Raw genomic sequence first — 26258 nt, forward strand, 5'->3', positions numbered from 1 at the left:
TTTGTATAGTTTTCTTTTACATTAGTTCTAAATCGAATTATTAAAACTCAACTAGAGGACAGAATTTATTCCTATAGCGATCGCTCACCGTCCAATCAAGCTGTGAATATTAAATCTTCTTTGGCTAGTATTGTGGTAAACGTGTCACGTCTCTAAGCTCTCTGGCATGATAATGATGATGGATGGTGCCGGACAGGTAGGAGGGGGAGACTATTAATAACCTTGCCTCACCTGGTAACGATTACATTTTGTAAGAAGCAGATACAGCAAGATGAAAAGCACCAAGTGTGTAACGCTCCTCCTGCTTTTCTCCGTGTGTGTGCCGAAGAGGATAGCCGAGGAAACCGGTGAGTCCTGGAGAAATAGAGGCGTTAGTAGCAGGATCTTGTCCTAAAACTTTATCCTCAAGCACAGGCTGGGGCTACACTGATGTCCTGTGCTGCATCAATGACAGCTGCGGCTCCCATGATCACACAGGACTCAGCGTCTTCCTTTGTAGGTCAGCTCAATCCGTAAGGGTAAGTTCACACAGTGCGTTTTTCGGGTGCGGTTTTGGCCTCAAAACTGCATGACTTTGCTTCCCCAGCAAAGTCTATGGGTTTTCATTTTTGCTGTCCGCACACAACTGTTTTTTTAAGCTGCATTTTTGAGCTTAAAAAAAATGGACATGTCAATTCTTTCCTGCGTTTTTCTGCGTTTTCCCCCCATGCAATGCATTGGAAAAACGCAGAGATCAAAAACGCAGCAAAACGCAGCCAAAAATGCACCTAATCGCAACGTCAAAATAACGCAGCATGTGCACATAGCCTAAGCCTGTGTTCCCACCATGAGTACTTGGTGAGTTTGTGATGTCTTCTGCCCAAATCAGCAAAATTGGGTTATTTGTTTTTTTTTTTTTTCTTTCATTGTGTTTTCAAGTGTGTTTTTCATAGGCGTTTTTGACACTACTTTTTTTGTCTCTTCTTAGTGTGTACTGTTTTTTCTAAAGCTTCTTTGTTTTTGATACTTTGCAGTTTTTGCTTCTGACAATAGGTTAGTGATACAGTCACATGCAGATTACACGCGGTTGTCATGCGTCTCTGCAGTGGAAACACACCGCCAACGCTTGTGCGTTTATTTCCTGCGGCTTTTCCAAATCTTATGCAATTCTATGGGTAAAATTTTCACATAAATCTCAGCATACCCACAAGAGGAACTGTTATGTTGCGTAATTCGAACATGCACCACAGGTCACTTATAGGGGTATTCCTCTACCCAAGAGCCTATCCCAATATGTAGTAGGTGTAATAATAATAATAATAATAATAATAATATCAGCAAATACCTCCAATTTGACATGTAGTATAGTTCTCCTGATATAGCCATATGGCTGGACTCACACGAGCGTATGGCATCCGATGCAAGACCATCGGATGCGATATGCTAATGACCCCCGCCTCAGGGTCTGCTGCGAGTGTGAGCCGAGTGTAATGCGACTGTGACCCAATCCTGTAATCGGGTCACAGCTGCGAAGCTGAGGGCGGGCGCTGCAGAGGGGAGGGCAGAGGGGAGGTAGGGGTTAATCCCCCATCTCCTCCATTGTGAGCCTGTGCGTATATCGCACTGCACTGGGATAACATCCGAGTGCAGTCCAATGTTTCTCTTGCACCCATTCACTTGGATGGGTGCGAGTGATACAGCTCTCGCAGAAAATCGCAGCATGTTGCCGCTTTTCTCACATCCAGAATCTGGATGCGAGAAAAGCTGACCAACTGCTCTCACTCATTGACTAACATTGGTCAGAGTGCAATGTGAGATTTTCAACTTCAATTTCAACGCTCGTGTGAGTGCACCCTATATCTTACCTCATGTGCAGGGCATTGCAGCTTAGGTATCCATGGTTACAACCATGAGCAACCAGCTAAGTGTCACTATATGAGTGGACTTATTCATGGATACCTAAGCTGCAATTCCCTGCACATGAGGTAAGAGACATGGCTATATCAGGAGAACTATACTACATTTCTAATTGTAGGTATTTGCTAATATTATCATTATTATACCTACTACATATTGGAATAGGATATTGGAGCTGGGAATACCCCTTTAACACAGTATAAAAAAAAGCACCGTGGTATGAGATTTCTAAAAATCCCATCATTTTAAGGGTACATTCCCATGATCAGTGTTACGCGCGTTTTGGACTCAGTATTTTTGCTGTGTCCAAAATGCTGTGTTTTACAGTACAAGCAAAGTGGATGGGATTAATAGGGATCTCATATCCACTCTGCTTTTTTATGCTGCGTAAACTGATCTGCAGAGCATTTTTCTAAGCCACAGCAAGTCAATTTCTCTTGTGGGAATGCTCAGTTTTCTTTGCGGACTTACCCCATAGACTTGCATTAGATATGGAAAATGTGCATGCAAGCAACACAAATGCGTTTTTGGTGAGTTTACAAGGTGGAAAAGCACCAAAAATGCATGTAATCTACACCTAATGATGTCAATACCAGGAAGTTTAAAAACAATCAGCTTTAGGGTACGCTCACACGAGCGTGAAAATCGGATGAGTGCAATGCGAGAAAATCTCGCATTGCACTCGGACTTATTTTAGTCAATGAGGGACAGCAGTTAGTCAGCTTTTCTCATGCTGCGACTTTCTGCTAGAGCCGTACCCTCCACAGAGAATGGAGTAAGGGATGGTTGGTGGCGAGGGGGTCCTCGTGGGGTGTGTGGACTTAGTATATGCAAGCCATACCTCTGCTCAGGCCCTTGTTCGAACCAGGAGTCTCCTGAGAGAAATTAATTGACACAGATGCATTGTTATCATTCAACAGTCTTTTACAAAGGGTACGAGTGCAAATCGGAAATCAGACAAGTGCAATGTGAGAAAATCTCTGACCAATGCTAGTCAATGAGGGGGAGCAGTTAGTCAGCTTTTCTCATGCTGCGATTTTCTGCTAGAGCCGTACCCCTCGCACCCATTCAAGTGAATGGGTGCTAGAGATACATTGGACTGCACTCGGATGTTACCCCAGTACAGTGCGATATACGCACAGGCTGACAATGGAGGAGATGGGGGATTAATGGCTCCCTCTCCTCCGCAGCGCCCGTCCTCAGCTTCACAGCTGTGACCTGATTGCAGGATCGGCTCACCATCGCATGACACCCTGCTCACGCGCACAGCAAAGCCTGAGCTGGGGGTCATTAGCATATCGCATCCGATGCCATACGCTCGTCTGAGTCCACCCTTACTTATAGGATAACACCAAACAGAGACAAAAACGCAGCGTAAAAAAACGCACACAAAACACAGTGAAAAATCACAAGTAAACTAAGGTCAAAAGCTCAGCTGATCCTGTTCTCTTGGGAACATAGCCTAAGACTGACAAAAACTTATTGTGGGAACCTCACCTAAGGGCTTATTCCCACGTCAGTGTTTGTATGCCAAAACCACGAGTGGAACAGACACATAATAACTATACTTGAAAGACTGACACCTGTTCTCTCTTTTGGGAACAGTTCTGGTTTTGGCATCCAAATACTGATGACATAGTAGTGTGTGAAGAAAGCCTATTACTACTACAAAAAAAATCAATGTACTCCCAGTCACTCTAAACTTCTGAGAGTACCCACTCTTGATAAGCAGATGGAGCACTACCATTATAAACTCACTATAACCCCCTCTCAGTCGTGAACGGTATATGCCCATACCGCCACAAATACCTTCCATCAGGGGCATTTACCTTGAATTCTTCTCAGTAACGCAACTTACTAGTATACTATGTGTTTGTTTTTTTCTCTCTTTGTGGTCACTCTCAATTTACTGTCCTTCAATAGACTATTTTCATTTACCCAGTCCTGCTGCTGACAAAGGTTCCAAAATAGTGCAAAGTATTTCAACTTGTTGCTCTATATTGGACCCTTTGTACGCAGGATGGGAGGAATGGAAATATAAAGAATAGAACATGTCGATTCGTATTGAATTGATGATGCCCTACAACTTTGTAATTCACTTTTTTTCTGTATCTCATTCAGTTTTCAAGATAAAAATGCTAACTCCGTTGTTTTCCACCAGGTGGCGCTATAGGTGATTTCATTGCGTAGCCATGGCTACTTTACTATACCTAGATACCACTTCTATGGCTATAGCTGCCGCCATCCTCAAGTTAATGGCGGTGGACAGGATATGGGTGGACACACTGTATAAGGGGTTCCAAGACACACACCTAGGTCTTGGTATTAAAGGACCTCTATCAGCACAGGATGACTGTTCATACCAAACACAGATGCTCATTGCATCATGATGGGGCCAAACATTTAAGAGCACTTTCCCACTTGCTTGTTTTCCCTATATCTCAGCACTTCTCTGCTCTATGCATTCAGAGCTGTCAATCAAGGACAAAGGGGGTGGAAATAAAGGGAAAACAAGCAGTTGGGAAAGTGTAGTTAAATATTTGGCCCTCGCTGTGATGCACTGAGCACCTGTACCTTGTTTGGACAGTCATTCTGTGCTGACAAAGTCCCTAGGGTATGTTTGCATGCTGTAGTTTTGTGTTGTCACCCAAAAATGTACCTTGTGCCAGAAACCGCATCAAAAAAAGCTTAGTTTTGTGCGCGTTTTTGTCCCATGTTTTTTTAGTAATATAGTGATGGGCGGACTCACGGATACCCGGGGTTGGCATGTCTGAAAAAAAAAAAAACGGTTCGGGCCCAGAATTGATCCCAGGTATCTGGCTGGATACCGTTCCCCATTTAAGTCTATTTCTTTTCACTTACAAATTAGTAATGGGGGGGTCTCATAGATGCAACCCATTACTAATCTAGGGCTTAGTGGTAGCTGTGAACTAACCTTAACCCCTTATTACCCCCAACTGCCACTGCACCAGGGCAATTAGAAAGAGCTAGTTAAAGTTCCGAGATTGTTGCATCTAATGGATGCGACAATCCTGGGCAGCTGCAGGCTGCTATTTTTATTAAGGAATAACGTTTGGAACTCCATTCTATGTCTGAACTGGGTGCAAAAAACCTAAAAAACATCACTATGGGGAGATAAGGTATGCACACCAGTGACTATGGAAGGGGAATACATGGAATAGCAGAAACTGCTGTGTGAATACTGACATGAAAAATTCAATAGCTATGTGTAAGAATGAAATGTGAAAAATGGAACCTGCATTACTGCCATGAATATATGAATAAAGAGAAATTTAGCTACTGAATTGATCAATGCAGAAGAGCCCCAACACTACGCCAAAGTATTTCTCTACGTTGGGGTCCCTAGCTTGTGTGTGTCCTCTCATGCAGTTAAAAAACTTACCGTGTATGGGAAGCTGAGACCCAGGCTATATATGCGTATAATGTGGATTGGCAATAGGTGTGTATGGGGAGGGTTCACAAACGAAAAACTACTAACATTAAGGAATAACGTTTGGAACTCCATTCTATGTCTGAACTGGGTGCAAAAAACCTAAAAAACATCACTATGGGGAGATAAGGTATGCACACCAGTGACTATGGAAGGGGAATACATGGAATAGCAGAAACTGCTGTGTGAATACTGACATGAAAAATTCAATAGCTATGTGTAAGAATGAAATGTGAAAAATGGAACCTGCATTACTGCCATGAATATATGAATAAAGAGAAATTTAGCTACTGAATTGATCAATGCAGAAGAGCCCCAACACTACGCCAAAGTATTTCTCTACGTTGGGGTCCCTAGCTTGTGTGTGTCCTCTCATGCAGTTAAAAAACTTACCGTGTATGGGAAGCTGAGACCCAGGCTATATATGCGTATAATGTGGATTGGCAATAGGTGTGTATGGGGAGGGTTCACAAACGAAAAACTACTAACATTAAGGAATAACGTTTGGAACTCCATTCTATGTCTGAACTGGGTGCAAAAAACCTAAAAAACATCACTATGGGGAGATAAGGTATGCACACCAGTGACTATGGAAGGGGAATACATGGAATAGCAGAAACTGCTGTGTGAATACTGACATGAAAAATTCAATAGCTATGTGTAAGAATGAAATGTGAAAAATGGAACCTGCATTACTGCCATGAATATATGAATAAAGAGAAATTTAGCTACTGAATTGATCAATGCAGAAGAGCCCCAACACTACGCCAAAGTATTTCTCTACGTTGGGGTCCCTAGCTTGTGTGTGTCCTCTCATGCAGTTAAAAAACTTACCGTGTATGGGAAGCTGAGACCCAGGCTATATATGCGTATAATGTGGATTGGCAATAGGTGTGTATGGGGAGGGTTCACAAACGAAAAACTACTAACATTAAGGAATAACGTTTGGAACTCCATTCTATGTCTGAACTGGGTGCAAAAAACCTAAAAAACATCACTATGGGGAGATAAGGTATGCACACCAGTGACTATGGAAGGGGAATACATGGAATAGCAGAAACTGCTGTGTGAATACTGACATGAAAAATTCAATAGCTATGTGTAAGAATGAAATGTGAAAAATGGAACCTGCATTACTGCCATGAATATATGAATAAAGAGAAATTTAGCTACTGAATTGATCAATGCAGAAGAGCCCCAACACTACGCCAAAGTATTTCTCTACGTTGGGGTCCCTAGCTTGTGTGTGTCCTCTCATGCAGTTAAAAAACTTACCGTGTATGGGAAGCTGAGACCCAGGCTATATATGCGTATAATGTGGATTGGCAATAGGTGTGTATGGGGAGGGTTCACAAACGAAAAACTACTAACATTAAGGAATAACGTTTGGAACTCCATTCTATGTCTGAACTGGGTGCAAAAAAACCTAAAAAACATCACTATGGGGAGATAAGGTATGCACACCAGTGACTATGGAAGGGGAATACATGGAATAGCAGAAACTGCTGTGTGAATACTGACATGAAAAATTCAATAGCTATGTGTAAGAATGAAATGTGAAAAATGGAACCTGCATTACTGCCATGAATATATGAATAAAGAGAAATTTAGCTACTGAATTGATCAATGCAGAAGAGCCCCAACACTACGCCAAAGTATTTCTCTACGTTGGGGTCCCTAGCTTGTGTGTGTCCTCTCATGCAGTTAAAAAACTTACCGTGTATGGGAAGCTGAGACCCAGGCTATATATGCGTATAATGTGGATTGGCAATAGGTGTGTATGGGGAGGGTTCACAAACGAAAAACTACTAACATTAAGGAATAACGTTTGGAACTCCATTCTATGTCTGAACTGGGTGCAAAAAACCTAAAAAACATCACTATGGGGAGATAAGGTATGCACACCAGTGACTATGGAAGGGGAATACATGGAATAGCAGAAACTGCTGTGTGAATACTGACATGAAAAATTCAATAGCTATGTGTAAGAATGAAATGTGAAAAATGGAACCTGCATTACTGCCATGAATATATGAATAAAGAGAAATTTAGCTACTGAATTGATCAATGCAGAAGAGCCCCAACACTACGCCAAAGTATTTCTCTACGTTGGGGTCCCTAGCTTGTGTGTGTCCTCTCATGCAGTTAATAAACTTACCGTGTATGGGAAGCTGAGACCCAGGCTATATATGCGTATAATGTGGATTGGCAATAGGTGTGTATGGGGAGGGTTCTCTTTATTCATATATTCATGGCAGTAATGCAGGTTCCATTTTTCACATTTCATTCTTACACATAGCTATTGAATTTTTCATGTCAGTATTCACACAGCAGTTTCTGCTATTCCATGTATTCCCCTTCCATAGTCACTGGTGTGCATACCTTATCTCCCCATAGTGATGTTTTTTAGGTTTTTTGCACCCAGTTCAGACATAGAATGGAGTTCCAAACGTTATTCCTTAATGTTAGTAGTTTTTCGTTTGTGAACCCTCCCCATACACACCTATTGCCAATCCACATTATACGCATATATAGCCTGGGTCTCAGCTTCCCATACACGGTAAGTTTTTTAACTGCATGAGAGGACACACACAAGCTAGGGACCCCAACGTAGAGAAATACTTTGGCGTAGTGTTGGGGCTCTTCTGCATTGATCAATTCAGTAGCTAAATTTCTCTTTATTCATATATTCATGGCAGTAATGCAGGTTCCATTTTTCACATTTCATTCTTACACATAGCTATTGAATTTTTCATGTCAGTATTCACACAGCAGTTTCTGCTATTCCATGTATTCCCCTTCCATAGTCACTGGTGTGCATACCTTATCTCCCCATAGTGATGTTTTTTAGGTTTTTTGCACCCAGTTCAGACATAGAATGGAGTTCCAAACGTTATTCCTTAATGTTAGTAGTTTTTCGTTTGTGAACCCTCCCCATACACACCTATTGCCAATCCACATTATACGCATATATAGCCTGGGTCTCAGCTTCCCATACACGGTAAGTTTTTTAACTGCATGAGAGGACACACACAAGCTAGGGACCCCAACGTAGAGAAATACTTTGGCGTAGTGTTGGGGCTCTTCTGCATTGATCAATTCAGTAGCTAAATTTCTCTTTATTCATATATTCATGGCAGTAATGCAGGTTCCATTTTTCACATTTCATTCTTACACATAGCTATTGAATTTTTCATGTCAGTATTCACACAGCAGTTTCTGCTATTCCATGTATTCCCCTTCCATAGTCACTGGTGGGCTGCTATTTTTAGACTGGGGGGCAATACCCATGGGTCTGTAACAGCAGGCCCGGGATGCAGTGCACAGAAGAAAGACACAGTGGTGACGGAACAATATTTATTCATATACAAGCAGTGGTTGGCAAACTACAGGGGAAACTTATCACAAGGGAAATATTACAGTTTTCGGTTATGCTAGGAATTAACAACACAGCAATCAATAAAGACTCAGTCTGCAAAACTTCAGAGTAGGAACACTCCTCTCTACTAACTTGTGGCCCACGTTAACTACTATGGAGAAGAGTATGGACCAGTCAGGGCCTACGTCTGTATTCCTAAGATACTAAACCTATGTCTTATTGGGTTATAATAGCTATATCCAGAAACAAACTAACTTAAATTACTATCATCACAATCCCCGCATTAATTACTGCACAGCTGGGCAGGAGGTGACAGCCCAGCGGATACGGGGCACCTACGGCCGGCTATCTGGACTGGCGACGTCTGTGGTTTGACCACGTAGTCTGGGCCGTGGGTCTTGACTGGTATAGTGGGGGTCTCGGTCTTGACCGGCGCAGTGGGGGTCTGGGTCCTGCAGGCTGTACTTGCGAACTTGCCTGGTGGTGCAGGGGGTTTTGTCTTGCAGGCTGCACTCGGGGACTTGTCTGGCAGTTCGGGGAGTTCTGTCTTTCGAGCTGCTTGTTTCCATCTGCTACGGAGCCGTCATCGTGTTGGTCGACTCTCCTGCATAGGAGGCGTCCTTCCTCACCTCTGTATCCACGTCCCTTCGCTTGCTCTCCTTCGAGACAGAACTTCTCTTCCGGTCGCTCCTCCATCCTCTTTCTCTTCCCTTGCCTCTTGCTGAACTGGTCCTTCTCTCCTAGACCTTCCCTCAGGAATCAATTGCCCGGTTTTTAATTCCTAGGTTACTTCTGGTCTTCTAGCTATTCTTTCTTTGTCCAGCAGAGGGCAGTGTCAAATCAGTAGTCTCACAAGGTTGCCCGGATTGTTGTGCCCATATTCCTACAGGTCTCCTCAGCCTGAAAATACCAGTCCCCAGGTGTCTGACTTTATCTTGGCTGGGTATCAAAATTGGGGGGGACCGCACTCCGTTTTTTAAAATTCTTTATTTAAATATTTTTTTTTAAAAGCTACATTGAGTTACTCTTATTGTGATACACAGTAAAGATAAGTGCCCGGCTGTGGTCTGCAACCTGTAGCTGTAGGCTTTATCTGTGCTGGATATCATAATAAGGGAGAGCCTATGCCAATTTTTTATTTATTTATTTATTTTTGTACCACAATAAACCTGCAGACAGGGTCTGTGATTGGAAGCAGTCAGACATACTGCCATGCAGGGTGTGGGCGCGGTCTGACTGCAACCAATCACAGCCGCCGGTGTGCGGAGGAAGCAGTGAATGAAGAAGTAAAGAAGTGAGGCTATTGAGCGGCCCTGGAAGTGAATGAGCGGCCGCGGGAGCAGTTACAGCTGCGCCAGCGACTTGGTAATTATAATGCCCTTGCTCCAATCACCCTATCTATCTCTTCTACCACCAATTTAAAGTGCCGAATTCTGGTCCCTATAGAATTATACAGGGACTGGCGTCCCGCCAGATTACTGGGTTCAATTATCCCGGCTAGATACACCAATTCTGAGTAGAACGTGCAGCTCCCTTGGTAGTCAGACTTCATTGTTAGTCTGCAGTTTTGTCTACTACCTGGTCCCAGTCTTCTAGGACCTCTGTTGCTTGGCCGCTGGCAGTTTCCAGGTCGTCTCCTAGCCACCAGCAGTTTCCATGTTATTTAGACTTTCTTGTTACTTCTGAAGTTTGTCTGCTATCTGTCTGCTGTCTCCAAGATGCCTTCTGTCTGCCTGTGGCCTTCAGTAACTCTGCAACCTGTCTGTGGTTTCCAAATTGCCTTCTGTTTGTCAGCAGCCTTCTGTTTGTCAGCAGCCTTCAGTAACTCTGCAACCTGTCTGTGGTCTCCAAGACACCTTCTTAGGCTATGTCCGCACTTTGCGTCGTCCTAGTTGCATTTCTAAACGCATGTTTTGGAATTAATTGATTTAGTCAAAGTTGCCTTTTTCCTTAAATTAGCGCTAAAAACGCATGTGTATTTACTGCGTTTTAGATGCGTTTTCAGCGCTTTTTTTTACATGCTTTTTCCCTTGCGGTTTGAACATCAAGACACTGCTAAATAAAGATTAAATAGTCAAACAAAATGAAAGAAAAAAATAGCAAAACATATAATTTTTGAATTAATAAAGAAAATAGTTATATTTCATGAAATTATAGCGGTTTTATAATATTTATTGCTAAAATAGCAATAAAATCCTAATTTTCATTAATTTAATTGTCGGACTATGTGTGTGTGTAAAGGGACATATTACCATAATTCATTATTTTAATGTCAGAAAAGCATGTGTTTATATAGTTTAAAACGCCTTGTTTCTGCAGCTAAAAAGCAGGTTAAACGCTAGAATTTTGATATTTCTTGCTTTTTGCTACTTCTCATTGACTTCAATGTTAGCAAAATGCAGCAGATATGGCAAAAACAATTGACTTGCTGCTTCTTTGAACGCATGGTTTTTGCCACAAATTATGCAAATTAAACTGCATTTTAAAACGCAAAGTGCGGTCTGAAAATTCCCATTTTCCATAGACTATTATGGAAAACCAAAATGCATGCCTTTTGGCATGAAAACGCTGCAGTTCAAAACAGACCTAAAAAGCAGCTTAAACGCAGGTGGAAACGCAAAGTGCGTACACAGCCTTACTGAGTGCGGCCACCAGTAACTTTGCAACCTGTCTGCAGTCTCCAAGTCATCTTTTGGTTGCCTGGGGCTTCAGTCCCCCAGTTAACTATCTGTGTCCTACATTCCTCACCCATCTGCTGCACTGACCTCCGTGTGACCACCCAGACCCCAAAATGGTACAATAAAAAGGATAACTCGCCTCACTAAAACATCCTGAAAATAAAAATGTATGGCTTTCAAAGAATGGCAGCTGAAGACAAATTGTTTTTGTTTGGGTTTTTGTAATGTAGAAAAGTTATCAGGTAATTTTTATTGCAAGATGAAAGTTATACACACACTCCAGTATTTTATATATAACATGAATGGTATTATTCAAAACCACCAGTCATCGTGCAAAAAACCTGTTTGTGTGGCTATGCTATATTCCCATTACTGAGATAGGAGATGACATTTGGTGCTTTTAAAAGTCTTTGGAGAGAGTGAGAAAGAGACGGACACAGAATATTCTCCTGAAACCAGTTACAGTTCTCCATAGAACTTTATGAGAACCAACTGTCATCTCCTGTCTCAGTAATGAGAATACCTGTATTTTACAGAACACAGATGTTACTCCAGATTTGAGAATTAATGATCACGCTAGGGCAGGGGTGGGCAATTAATTTTCCCATGGGGCCGCATGAGAAATTGGGATGGTTTTACAGGGCCGGACCAATATAATTAACTTGGATATATATACACACACACACACGCATATATATACTGTGTGTATATATTATATATATACATATACACACAATGTATACATACATACACAATCCCCATATACTACATCACTACACCCGCCACATACTACACCTGTAATATACATCAGTATACACTACACCTGTAATAAATTACACCTCTATATACTATACCACTATATACTACTTCACTACACCCCTATATACACCTGTAATATACTACATCACTATATACTACACCTGTAATAAACTGCAGCACTACACCCTTATATACTACACTTGTATTATACTATACCACTACATCCCTATATACACCTGTATTATACTACACCCCTATATACACCTGTATTATACTACACCACTACACCCCTATATACACCTGTATTATACTACACCACTACACCCCTATATACACCTGTATTATACTACACCAGTACACCCCTATATACACCTGTATTATACTACACCAGTACACCCCTATATACACCTGTATTATACTACACCAATACACCCCTATATACACCTGTATTATACTACACCACTACACTCCTATAAAACTACACCACTATATACTACACCACTACACCCCCCCATACACCACACCTGTAAAAATATATTCCCATATACTACACCCCTACACCCCAAATATTTGTCAACAGTTACCCCCCTCGCCCCCCATTGTCCCCGCAGGTTACTAGTAACCACTCACCTCTCTTCTTATTGTCCCCTCCTCAGGCTCCTCCGTACGAGCCCCCCGCTGAGCGGCTTCTCTTTTACATGCACAGGCTGCGCCGATGCTGTATTGCTAGGAGCCGCCGCAGCTGCTTCTCTCCGTACGGGTCCCCTCCGCTGAAGCTTCTTCTCCTGCCGGGCGGGAACTTTTCAAATGACACACGCGCGCGCCATACTGACGATATCAGGGCACGCGTGTGTCACAGAGAAAAGTTGCCGGGCAGGGAACAGAGGAGAGATCCCTGCGTTCCGCTGCCTACACTGTGCGGCGCTGCAGGATCTGTCCTCTGTTCCCTGCCCGGCACGCAGCGTGTGATGAGGGCAATCTGACCACAGGCCTCCCGGAGCCTGGAGCTCCGGACAACAGGTCAGATTGCCCTCATCAGTGACCGGCCAGCAAGGACGCCCTGAACCAGCCGGGCCGATCACAGAGAGTAGGCAGGCCGAATGTGGCCCGCGGGCCACCCCTTGCCCAGGTCTGCTCTAGGGGGAGAAGTAAGCAGAGTTCTCTAATATATATATTGAAAAGGTTTTTTTCACACTAACTTCTAATTTATGAAAAAAAAGGAATATAACAGTTACTCTTTAAGTGCTGTTTGTACCACAGTGCTGATATGATGCGTCCCCTGTTCAAGATCCTCATCTGATAATCAAGGAGAACTTGGCCATACTACCGATTAGTATTATAGACAATTATTTTAATGGCCATTTATTTCACTGCTTCAATTTGTCTTGTGATGGTGCTGCAGGTGAAATGTCTTGTGTTCTGAAGAGAGGAGGCCAGGGGCGTGAGCCGGGCCCCAAGGATGGTCGCAGGTGAGGGACTTCTTCAGGTCTCCCACTCCCTGGTCCCCTCCACAGAGTATGGAGGAAGGGATGGTTGGTGGCGAGGGGGTCCTCGTGGGGTGTGTGGGCTTGGTATATGCAAGCCATACCTCTGCTCAGGCCCTTGTTCGAACCAGGAGTCTCCTGAGAGAAATTAATTGACACAGATGCATTGTTATCATTCAACAGTCTTTTACAAAGGGTATGAGTGCAAATTGGAAATCAGACAAGTGCAATGTGAGAAAATCTCACATTGCACTCTGACCAATGCTAGTCAATGAGGGAGAGCAGTTAGTCAGCTTTTCTCGCCTCCAGAATCTGGACGCGAGAAAAGTAGCAGCATGCTGCGATTTTCTGCAAGAGCCGTATCACTCGCAACCATTCAAGTAAATGGGTGCGAGAGATACATCAGATTGCACTCGGATGTTATCCCAGTGCAGTGCGATATATGCACAGGCTGACAATGGAGAAGATGGGGGATTAATCCCTCACTCTCCTCCGCAGCGCCCGCTCTCAGCTTCGCAGCTGTGACCCAATCGCAAGATCGGGTCACAGTCGCATGACACTCGACTCACGCTAACAGCAGAGCCTGAGCCTGGGGGTCATTAGCATATCGCATCCGTTGCTCTCGCATCGGATGACATACGCTCGTGTGAGTCTAGCCTAATGGTTACACACAGTATTTCTTTCACATCATTACTGTGGGCACAAGACTTGAACATTGTAGGTACGGAACATTCGACTTCAGAGTATGCTCCTACTGCAGACTGCTCCATAGTTATTGGTACTACTGCTGCTGTTACACTGTCCTCTCCCTCGCTATCTGACACCATGGTTCTGCTCAGTAAAGTCATAGAGTCGTGCATGGCCATGGTCACCTTCAACTCTTGGGATCTCATTCCTGCTGTTTCTGACCTCCATTGGACAAAGCTGGTTTACTGGTTTCTCCATGCCGACCTGTTCGCCCAAGTCTGTCAGTCCTCTGCTATAGTACTATTAGTGCTGGACACAGTCTGGTCCTCATTACAGTGGGATAGGGGTACTCTGCTGTCCTGTGCTTGAGCCTCTAACACTGGTTTTGGGGCCTTGCCACAACCACCCCTGTCTCTGGGCATCCTGTGTTAAGGAGGCTTCCACACAACTTCTTCAACTTGGATCTAACTCAACAACTCTACGTATTTTACGTCTCCAAATATCTAACTCTTCCCAATATTCTTAACTATTATCTTACTGACCCTGTCGCTAGGCAACATCCAATACCTTACAGTACCTAAAACCGGCCACTAGATGGTGACATAAATAAAATAAGTATTAACACATTATTCACATCAACACAATTTACATCATTGTCTTGTGGCGACGACTGAGGTCTTCAGGGCTGGACCTGCAATGCCCAGCAGTTCCATCCATGCTTGAACACATTATAGACTGTGGGGTTGTCATATGCCCTTTTTGTGCAGTCCCAGGTCCCGATTTATCTATGCATTTCTGCCAGTTTTTTAGAGTTAATTTATGATGAGCGAGCACCACCATGCTCGGTACTCGATAAGAGCAGTTGATGAGCGGATGAGCGCGACTTTACCACCCGATTATAATGGAAGTCAAAGGGGAACTCATTTCATTTTTTTGAGAAATCTTCCGGAAAAATGCTCGAGTCCCTCACTGACTTCCATTTTCTTCAGGTGCTCGAGTCGCGCCCATCCACGGCTCTTAACGAGTACTGAGCACCAGAGCATGGTAGTGCTCGCTCATCACTAATGTTAATATGTTATAACCAAAAACCAAGAAAAAAACTCTAAAAACAGTTTTTATTTAAAATCCGTTAATACAAAAATATTTATTATAACCATACAGAAAAAATGTCCATATAGGAAAAACCAGACAGATGTCATAAAGTGGTTAAAACAACATAGTGAGGTATAGGGTTGGGTAGTGGGCAAAGATGATTGTGTGCAATATAGTGCCACTCTTACTCCAATGATAGTAGCTGATATTGAGGTATTCAGGGATTGGGACCTAAAATTCCCTAGGATTGCCCCTACCTATCAGCGGAGGTTGAATCACCTTTACATTTCAGGTGCCCCTACTCATCAGCGGCTGACCCTCAGAGCCCATATCACTGAAGGAGATAAACCTGATACTACCACCAAGTGCAAAGTGCTGAATACACATCATATAGTCGTATGTACTGTTATAATATAAATATGCATGGTCATAATTTGATCCCACACTTGTACATAACAGGGCCTATATATCAGATGGTGAAATGCTGGTCACCAGGTACTACAGGCTGTCTGATTGCTGGGACCCCCTATAGGTAGTTATCTCTGGATTCTCCTGCTGCAGGACGAATAATAGTTGAATAAGATGGCCTAAATAATCTTTGGACATTCTTTCAAGTCTCTTTAATATCCCCTGATGAACCCCGAAATTCTAGGGGGGAGAAACACGTCGGGATGGTCTAATCATTCCAGCCAGCAGATAAGTAACTGGAATTTTTCTGATATATAGGCCTCTAAGTCAATACTTTGCAGGACCACCTTTCCCTGCAATTATGTCACAGTGTGCCTGTAGGATAGCGAAGGACAGGGAGCTCCTATGCTGTCCCTCCTGCTAAGGGACCCTAGGCTATCCAAAACCCCAGGGTTACCCCTAATGGTGGAGATACCCGAGTCCTGTGCTTGGCTATACTCCCTACCAGATCTAATCTATTACCTTCAAATTACAAGAACAAACAGTAATAGACTAAGGAGAACAGCAAGAGCAGGAAGATAGCAACATAAAGACAAAAGTTAACACTACCACCACTCACAGCAATAAAGCACAACCACCACCAGTAAGGGTACCTTCACACTTTAGCGATGCAGCAGCGATCCGACCAGCGATCTGACCTGGGCAGGATCGCTGCTGCATCGCTACATGGTCGCTGGTGAGCTGTCAAACAGGCAGATCTCACCAGTGAACAGCCCCCAGCCAGCAGCGACGTGCAAGCGACGCTGCGCTTGCACGGAGCCGGCGTCTGGAAGCTGCGGACACTGGTAACTAAGGTAAACATCGGGTATGGTTACCCGATGTTTACATTAGTTACCAGCGCACACCGCTTAGCTGTGTGTGCAGGGAGCAGGGAGCCGCGCACACTGAGCGCTGGCTCCTTGCTCTCCTAGCTACAGTACACATCGGGTTAATTAACCCGATGTGTAATGCAGCTACATGTGCAGAGAGCAGGGAGCCGCGCACACTGCTTAGCGCTGGCTCCTTGCTCTCCTAGCTACAGTACACATCGGGTTAATTAACCCGATGTGTAATGCAGCTACATGTGCAGAGAGCCGGAGTCGGCAGCACAGGCAGCGTGAGAGCTGTGGAGGCTGGTAACTAAGGTAAATATCGGGTAACCACCTTGGTTACCCGATGTTTATCTTACTTACCAGCCTCCGCAGCTGCCAGACGCCGGCTCCTGCTCCCTGCTCGCTTCATTCGTCGCTCTCTCGCTGTCACACACAGCGATCTGTGCGTCACAGCGGGAGAGCGCCTTTGAAGAAAACGAACCAGGGCTGTGTGTAACGAGCAGCGATCTCGCAGCAGGGGCCAGATCGCTGCTCAGTGTCACACACAGCGAGATCGCTAATGAGGTCACTGCTGCGTCACAAAAAGCGTGACTCAGCAGCGATCTCGGCAGCGATCTCGCTGTGTGTGAAGCACCCCTAAGTCTGGATTACAATACTTCACTACTACTACTACTACTTCAATACTTCAGTATAGATAAACTATAGCTATCATTAATAAAATAGTCTAGCCAACATATATAGGAGGGGAGCAAACATGATTGGCTTACACCAGGGCATGTGATCAAAAGAGACTAACAAGGAGCCTACCAGACATTAACGCTTGCTAGCCTGCCTAAGCCTGTGGGTCAATGCTCAATGCTTGCGTCTCCCTGCACTGATCACAGACTACAGATTCTGACTCCATGACAGTTGGTGATGGCTCAAAAAATCTTTGTGACAAATAACTGCTGAAAGTCCTTTGGGGTACATCTCTACACGCTTTACACATCTAGAGGCTATATTTTGGTCATTCCTTTTTGCAAATAGCCTTGACTCAGTGAAATTGGATGGAGAGCGTCAGTGAACAGCAACTTTCAATTGCTCCCACAAATTCTTAATGGGATTTAGGTCTGGATTTTGACTGGGTCATTCAAACATATGAATATGCCTAGATCTAAACTATTCTATTGTAGCTCTGGTAATATGTTTAGGGTCGTTGTCTTGCTGGATGGTGAACCTATGCCCCAGTCTCAAGTCTTTAGCAGCCTCTAACAGGTTTTCCTCCAGGATTGCCCTGTATACCATCCATATTTCCATCAACTCTGACCAGCTTCACTGTCCCTACAGAAGAAAAGCCTCCCCACAGCATGATGCTGCCATTAAATGCTTGATGGTGGGGATGGTGTTTTCAGGGTGATGTATGTTAGTTTTCCACCAAACAGCTCTTTGCATTTAGCTGAAAAACGTTATACTTTGATCTCATCTGACTGGAGCACCTTCTTCTACATGATCAGTCCCCTACATGGCTTTTTGGTAACTGTAAACTGACTTATTATAGTTTACTTTCATAATTGGCTTTCTTCTTGCCATAAAGGCCATATTTGTGAAGTATACGACTACTTAACAATTTAGGGATATCTGGCTTTCATGTGAAATTTATGTAAAACATAAAATATTCACGCAACAGTGATATTTTATCATGAAAGTATAGCATTTAAGTAGCGTGCAATGGTGATTTCATTTCAAACTATTTATTAAAACAAAAGACAACACCAGTGGTGGGTATACCCCCCAAAATTGTCAATGTCTCAATAACTTATCATATGGCCATGCACATCAATTACAGCTTGACATCAATGTCTCATGCTGTTTACAAATCGAGTTGTTGTCTGTGGAGGCATGGCATCCCACTTTTCCTGAAGGGGGGGCCTTCAGGTCATTGAGGTTATGGTTACAGTTACAAGCCTCTACATAGCAACTCAGCTGATCCCATAGGTTTTCTATGGGATTCAGGTCTGGAGAAAGTGCAGGCCACTCCATTTGAGGTACCCCAGTGTCCAGGAGCCGTTCACTAATGATTCAACCTCAGGTGAGCTGTAGCATAGCTGCTCAAAATGAAAATAGGCCTGTGTTGTTCATACAGAGGCACAATAACTGGATTAATGATGTTTTTTCAAGTAGTACGGGGTTTGTCACTGTACCACTCAAGTGTAGGGCAGTTCTGTAATGACTAGACACACCTGCCCACACAGTAACACCACCACCACCAAAGGCTCGTCTGGTGACAATAATGGCTGATTCATAGCACTCTTCTTGACATCTCCAACATCGTTGGTGACCATCATTTCTGCTCAGCGTGAATAGACTTTCGTCAGTTAACAGCACTGAGGCCCACTGGTCCCTTGTCCAACAAGATGAGGACACCTGTGCCTGCTAGTATGGTTAGGTACTCTTGCAGGTAGTATAGCACGCAGACCACTCTGTGTAAACAATTTTGAATGGTCTGACATGATACTTCGGTGCCTATCACCTACCGTATTTTTTGGACTAGAAGATGCACCGGACTATAAGACGCACCCTGGTTTTAGAGGAGGAAAATAAAACTTTAAGCAAAAAAATGTGGTCATGACACACTGTTATGGGGCGAGGATCTGCTGCTGACACTGTTATGGGGGTAATGTCCCCAAATTCTCTACTAAGGTACCCCATCCTGGTAATGATCCTCCTGCCTTGTATATGATCCTGCTATAAACCCCCATCCTGCTTATATACCAGCATCCTGCTCATATTCCCCCATCCTATTCATATACCCCATCCTGTTCATATACCCCCATCCTGTTCATATACCCCCATCCTGTTCATATAGCCCCCATCCATCCTGTTCATATAGCCCCCATCCTGTTCATATACCCCCATCCTGTTCATATAGCCCCCATCCATCCTGTTCATATAGCCCCCATCCTGTTCATATACCCCCATCCTGTTCATATACCCCCCATCCTTCATATACCCCCCATCCGTCCTGCTCATATACTCCCATCCTGTTCATATACCCCCATCCTGTTCATATACCCCCCATCCATCCTGTTCATATACTTCCATCCTGTTCATATACCCCCCATCCATCCTGTTCATATACCCCCATCCTGTTCATATACTTCCATCCTGTTCATATACTCCCATCCTGCTATATGCCCACATCGTGCTCATATACCATCCTGGTATATGGCCTGTATCCTATGGCACAGAGAAAAAAAAACAAACGTTTATACTCACCTTTTCCTCACTCCCTCCAGCACCGATCATCTTCCTCTCTGCGCCGCTGACCTGCGTGTGTGGAGCCGTTCCCCTGCAGCACGCAATGTCTTCCTGTCTGTGCCGATCAGCTGATCAGCACAGATCAGCTGACCGGCACAGACAGGAAGACATCGCGTGCTGCAGGGGAACGGCTCCACACACTGGGACGGATGAATGTACTGATTCACAGCACCCCGCGCTGATAATGATGTGTGGGGGGCAGTGAATACAGCCGCACATGATCACTCCAGGCTGTAATTGCCAGGGGTGATCATGTGGACCGGCTCTTTACTATGCGCGCGTCCCCGCTCGTCCTCCCGCCCACCTGTCAGCGCCGGCTTCTGCGCTAAGAAATGGGCGGGAGGATGGGCGTGCATATGTAATGAGCGGGCACACGTGGTCACGGCAGGCTGCTATAGTAGCCTGCTCGTCCCCCCGATGACCCGCTCCACCCTCATTCCCCGCAGCCACAGTCAGACCATAAGACGCACCCCCAACTTTCCCCCAACATTTGGGGGGAAAAAAGTGCGTCTTATGGTCCGAAAAATACGGTACCTTAAATGTGTCTAGAGTTGTGTGGCATTCATCAACCGGTTCTAAGGAGTCTTGGTCACAAAAAAAAGCTGTCATCAGTGTGGGATGTGGCCAAAGAATGTCCATTTCTATGCCTGTCTGTGACTCTTCCAATTTCTCTGTACCTCTGTTGCAACCTGCTAACACTCTGTGGTACACTAAAGCTCAGTGGACACCTGCTTGAAAACTCGTAATGGCGAGGTAATGTTGATCAATTGTTAGGTGTCGTCTTCATCTCATGATATCAAAATCTGAACAGCGTGAAGAGGACTGTTTAAATACCAATTGTAATTGAACCCCGTAATTTATAGGGAGATTCATAAATCAAAACACCTATTTTGAATTTTGCCATTAAGCTCCTTGTTAGAGAACACTGCACAAAGTACTGAAACGTTGATCAATTGGATATGTGCATTCAAAATTGAGGTGGTCACATTGAGTTAACCTGAAAAGGTTAGAGTGCATTTAAGGATCATCCTTAAATTTCACTCCAAATCCAAATATCCCTAACTTTTTGTTAGTAGGGTATGATTAATAGTTGTCCTTTGGATAGATTCTCTCACCTGAGCTGTGGCCCTCATCAGATCCTCCAGAGTGACCATGGGCCTCTCCTTGCTTGGGATGTCAGTTTAGGTAGACGGTCAAGTTTTGGTAGCGTTGCAACTGTGCCATATTGCTTACATATTTGGATGAATATAACAGTGCACAACATTTTTTTTTTTTTAACCTAACCCTGCTTTACTCTTCTCCACAACTTTATCCCTGACCTGGCTGGTATGTTCCTTGGCTTTCATGATACTGTTTGATCGGTAATGTCCTCAAACACTCACAAGTTTATTTAGAAGCATTTGCCTACAAGGGGACTGAATATAAATGAACATCACTATTTTCATATTTTATTTATTTTTTTTAAATATTTAGAAAACTATTTATCATTTCCTTTGCACTTCACAAATACTTGTTATAGCACATAACACCCTAATAAAATACACAAGTTTATGGGTGTAACATGAAAAATTTTGGAAACGTTCACAGGGAATGAACACTTTTTCAAGGCACTGTATACACTATTATAACCCAGTGAACACAAATTAACATTTAGTCAGCTCATTCCCTTTCATTACCTGATTAAACAGAAGTGGCAGCAAATATGCTATAACAACAATCCCTTAGATGTTCTGAAGTATGTTTATTTTTCCATTAAAGTACTTATGAGGCCAGTCAAGATGTCGGTCTGTTTGCTTTGAAGGTCAAGGACTTCAGAACTCACTGATGCATGTTAGTGACCAAAAATGTTTGTAAAAGACAAACATACACATATATATCTAATATATAAAGCTGAGTGTATATATGTATGTATGTCCGCTAAAGGAATCTGCACCGTCGCATTTACAATCACGAAATTTTACAGACATCCCATGTGACTCAGGGAACATCATAGACTATGTTTTGACGGGAAAATTTAACCCCGTGCTTTACAGTTACTCTACAAAAAACCTGCCTCCATTAAAGTCAATGGAGCTGCGAGCTATTAGGTTATTAATAGGAGCTGTAATTGGTTGCTATAGGACAAAATAAATTGTTCATATAAGAATTTATGTTTGAGGTAACAAGATGTCGGTGGGGAGACTGATAGAGACAGACAGAGACAAGTAAAGAGACGGGGAACGAGACAGAGACAGATGGGGAACGAGACAGAGACAGACGGCGAACGAGACAGAGACAGACGGGGAACGAGACAGAGACAGACGGGGAACGAGACAGAGACAGACGGGGAACGAGACAGAGACAGACGGGGAACGAGACAGAGACAGACGGGGAACGAGACAGAGACAGATGGGGAACGAGACCGACCGACAGGGAACGAGACCGACCGACAGACAGTTACTATCCTGGACAACGCCTGGTACTACAGCTAATATATATACATATTGGACTCTTATCTTAAAAGCATGAAGGAAGCAGATGAGCATACAGACCGGACAGGCTCGGATTGCAGCCGATTTTTTCTGTGATGTAAAACATTACCCTGCCTGTTTTTAAACATGATTTACCCCACACTTGTGAACTCATGCTGTCCTATCTGTATACTCTTTCCCTCCATGACCCCCATCTTCCTGCCCAGGAGATGTGGTATGATCAGACCATGCCCCTGTACAGTCAGACACAGCCATTACACAGTACATAGCCAGAGCATTTATAAGATCTCAGCACTAGATTTTTTTTTTTTTTACATGTCCAATTGTGGAACTAATTAATCCAAGATCTATTGATTAAAATGTAATCCGAGTCTCCAGTCTAGTCAGGCAGTGGAGACGTTGATACATGCAATGGAGCATTGTCTGGCATAAAAATTATGGTTTTCTTGGAAGATGATGAGCTTTTCCTGTACCACTGAAGAAACTGTTCTGCGAAAACTAGTAGTAAGTTTGGGAGTTTATTTTGAGACAATCTTCAACCCAAAAAGGTCCAACTAGCTAATCTTTAAATATTACCAACCCATAGCAGTACCACATCTTCACCTTGCTGGCATTTGAGGCAAAGTGAAAGTCTGTACCTGTTACTGATCCAGCCATGGCCCCTCCATCTGGTCAGTCAAGAGTCAACTCATCTCATCAGTCCGTAACATTTTGAAAATTGTGTCTTCAGATATTTCTTTGCCCACTCTTGACGTTTCAATTTCTGTGTATTGTTCAGTGGTAGTCGGGATTCAGTCTTTCCTACTTTGGCTAGGTCTCTGAGCACTAACACCGTGAAGTTTTGGGCCCTCCAGAGTGGATACAGTTGTAGAATATGACCAGACTGAATAGAGGATAATGGGTTCCTGGTTGCTTCACATTCAATTCTTCTCAAATCCTAGCAGTTAATGTGCGCCTTTACACAACACATTTTTTGTGACCTTGCTGACTATTTGCAACAAAACTCTGTGATCACGCTGCAATACCTTAATTGCAAGGGTCATGCATCCCTCACAGACTTGTAACAATTTTTGACTTTTAATAATCTGTTAAATATATCTTTGGTCCATTTTGCCTAACGAAATCAAGCTGCCTAATAATTCTGCACATCTTGATAAAGGGTGTTTATATCCTTAGACAGAAAATAGAAAAAGTAGTTCAGCTCACCCTTCCTAAAGTCCAGGTCAGGATCGGTGTTGGTGCACGGAGCTGCCCTGGCCTCAGGCAGAACACAGACAAGGAATCTAGAATATGATCTCCAGCACTTTGAAGTGCTGGAGATCATACTCTAGATTCCTTGATATCCTTAGGCCTCACCCTTCCTCATTACACAAATACACATCACCTGATCTGCTTCATCTAATAAGCATCTTGGAGATGGAAAATATGTAGAAGAAAGAAAAAAAAATAAAAGAATTAAAACAAAAATAAAATGGTAAAAATACTCACTTGCCTAATAATTCTGCACATAGTCTACTTGCGGCTGTACCTGGCCTGGATTTGGAGATCTTCCCCATAATCTGCCCTTTGTCTTAGGCCGGTTTCAGACGTCCGTCTTTAAACAGGTACAAGTCACACGCATGGTTATAGTCATAAGTGTGTGACACGTACCGGAGAAAACACATGTCTTTGAAATTAAAAGATTTTCAATATTCACCTGTATCCAGCGCTGTTTTCTTCGGCTCTGGTGCCTCCCGCTTCTGACCCCCGCTAATTATACTCACCGATTATTGACCGCACTCAGGAGCTGGAAGCGGGAGCATCACGGGGACAGGTGAGTCTTCACAAAGCAGTGTGTGTGCAGTGACGTCCATGAGGTCATTGGAGTTCCCAATGAACTGTGATAACATCCTGATGACACCCCCGCGCCGCAGCTTCATGGGTTCATCAGAGTTCATTGGGAACCCTGATGAGTCTCCGATGCTGTCCCGGCTCTATATATTATATATTATATATATCTATATCTCTATATATATATATATCTATATCTATATATCTATATCTATATCTATATCTCTATATATCTATATCTATATCTATATCTATATCTCTATATATCTATATCTATATCTCTATATATCTATATCTATATCTATATATCTATATCTATATCTATATCTATATATATATATATATATACACACACACACACACACACACACACACACACACGTCCCCAGTAATGTGGTCCCCGGCACTAATGTCCCCAGCGATGCTCCGGCTTCCTGCTCCTCAGTGGAGTGAATATTCAGTAGGTATAATGAGCGGCGGTCAGGAGCAGGAGGTAGCAGAGCCAAAGACCGCATCGCTGGATACAGGTGAATAAAGAAAATCTTTTTATTTAAAAGACCTGTGTTTTCTCCAGTACATGTCACACTGATGTCCAACGGATCACATCAGTGTGCGATCCGTGTGACACCTGTGCTGCCGGAGAAAAAACGGACATGTCTGCGTATGTGCATGCGGCGAATAGCGGGGTCACACGGTTTGTGTGAAAACACGACCGTGTGAGTAAAGCCCGCTTTACACGTTGCAATTTCGCATACGATATCGTATGCGATTTGCAACGCCCCCATCGTATGTGTGGCACATTCAATTTGTTGAACGTGCCGCACAAACGATTAACCCCCGTCACACACACATACCCGAACATTGAACAACCTGACGTGCAATTCGTCAGGATTCAACGACGTGCATGCGATGAATGTTTTACCGTTCAATTGCACGTACCTGTCACACACTGCAATGTAGCTTACGATGCCGGATGTGCGTCACTTACGACGTGACCCCGCCGACACATTGTAAGATACATTGCAGTGTGTAAAGCTGGCTTTAGAGTGTAGAATAACATGGGAACGTGTGGCATCAGTGTTAAAAACGGATGACACGTACCTGAAACACGGACGTCTGAAAATTGCCTTCATGCTCTCGGGGTAGCATCGTTTGTCAAACTCTGATGCAACCAGTAAACCATTTGGTAAGAAATCTCTCAACTGGAACCAGTCATTGTAACTGGCTGCCTCATGCACTGGACTACATAGCTGCACTGGTTACCTCTGTCTCTGAACGCACACTGTTTGTTTTATTCTTACCAGCTCCATTAGACACTACCATCTGTCCTCTGCCTCAGGATGGCGTGCTGGGGATGTGCGGCAAGGAATGTGAGCGGCATGAAGAGTGCGAAGATGATATGAAGTGCTGCCCTAATACTTGTGGGATAAATTCCTGCACAACGATAGGTAATACAATGATGACTGTGCCTGTCTGTGTCTGGAAGGCTCTTGGGGAAAACGCAACTTACAGTTTTTGTCTCTTTTTCTGCCTACAGATACTACTACTATACAGTCAACTCCGGCACCTGGAAATGGAACTACAGAAACATTACCCTCCACAAACACCACTGACATTGTCACCACATAATGTGATGCCGCTTATCGTGAACCTAAATGTAAAATAAAGGAATTAATAACTGAGATTACACCTGCTGCAGATAATCTTTAACTGCTAAACAACTTGAAAAGAAAGCCATCATCAGAAAATGACATTGTATATATCAGGTTTTTGTAATATTATATATCACACCCATTGGAATTGAGGCATCTAATGAGCGTGTGCAAAGGCTACTGTGGAGGTGAGGGAGAGCTGGTTCATCTCGGGCATTATAGGAAATGGTGGATTCTGTGTTATCAGCTATGAATACAACAGTTATCTGACTAAAATAGCCATAGTGACCAATGCTAATTTT

At 43.5% G+C, this 26258-nt stretch overlaps 1 long non-coding RNA gene across 1 annotated transcript; it reads left to right on the top strand.

Moving 5' to 3' along the window:
- Positions 1–235: 235 nt before the first annotated feature.
- On the top strand, positions 236–25986 carry LOC142311393 (uncharacterized). Its single transcript, XR_012754265.1, has 3 exons — positions 236–347; positions 25609–25752; positions 25842–25986. It is a non-coding gene; the product is annotated as an uncharacterized LOC142311393 (long non-coding RNA).
- The last annotated feature ends 272 nt before the right edge of the window (positions 25987–26258 follow it).

The sequence above is a fragment of the Anomaloglossus baeobatrachus genome, chromosome 5 (assembly GCF_048569485.1).
Source record: "Anomaloglossus baeobatrachus isolate aAnoBae1 chromosome 5, aAnoBae1.hap1, whole genome shotgun sequence".
NCBI classification, from domain to species: domain Eukaryota; kingdom Metazoa; phylum Chordata; class Amphibia; order Anura; family Aromobatidae; genus Anomaloglossus; species Anomaloglossus baeobatrachus.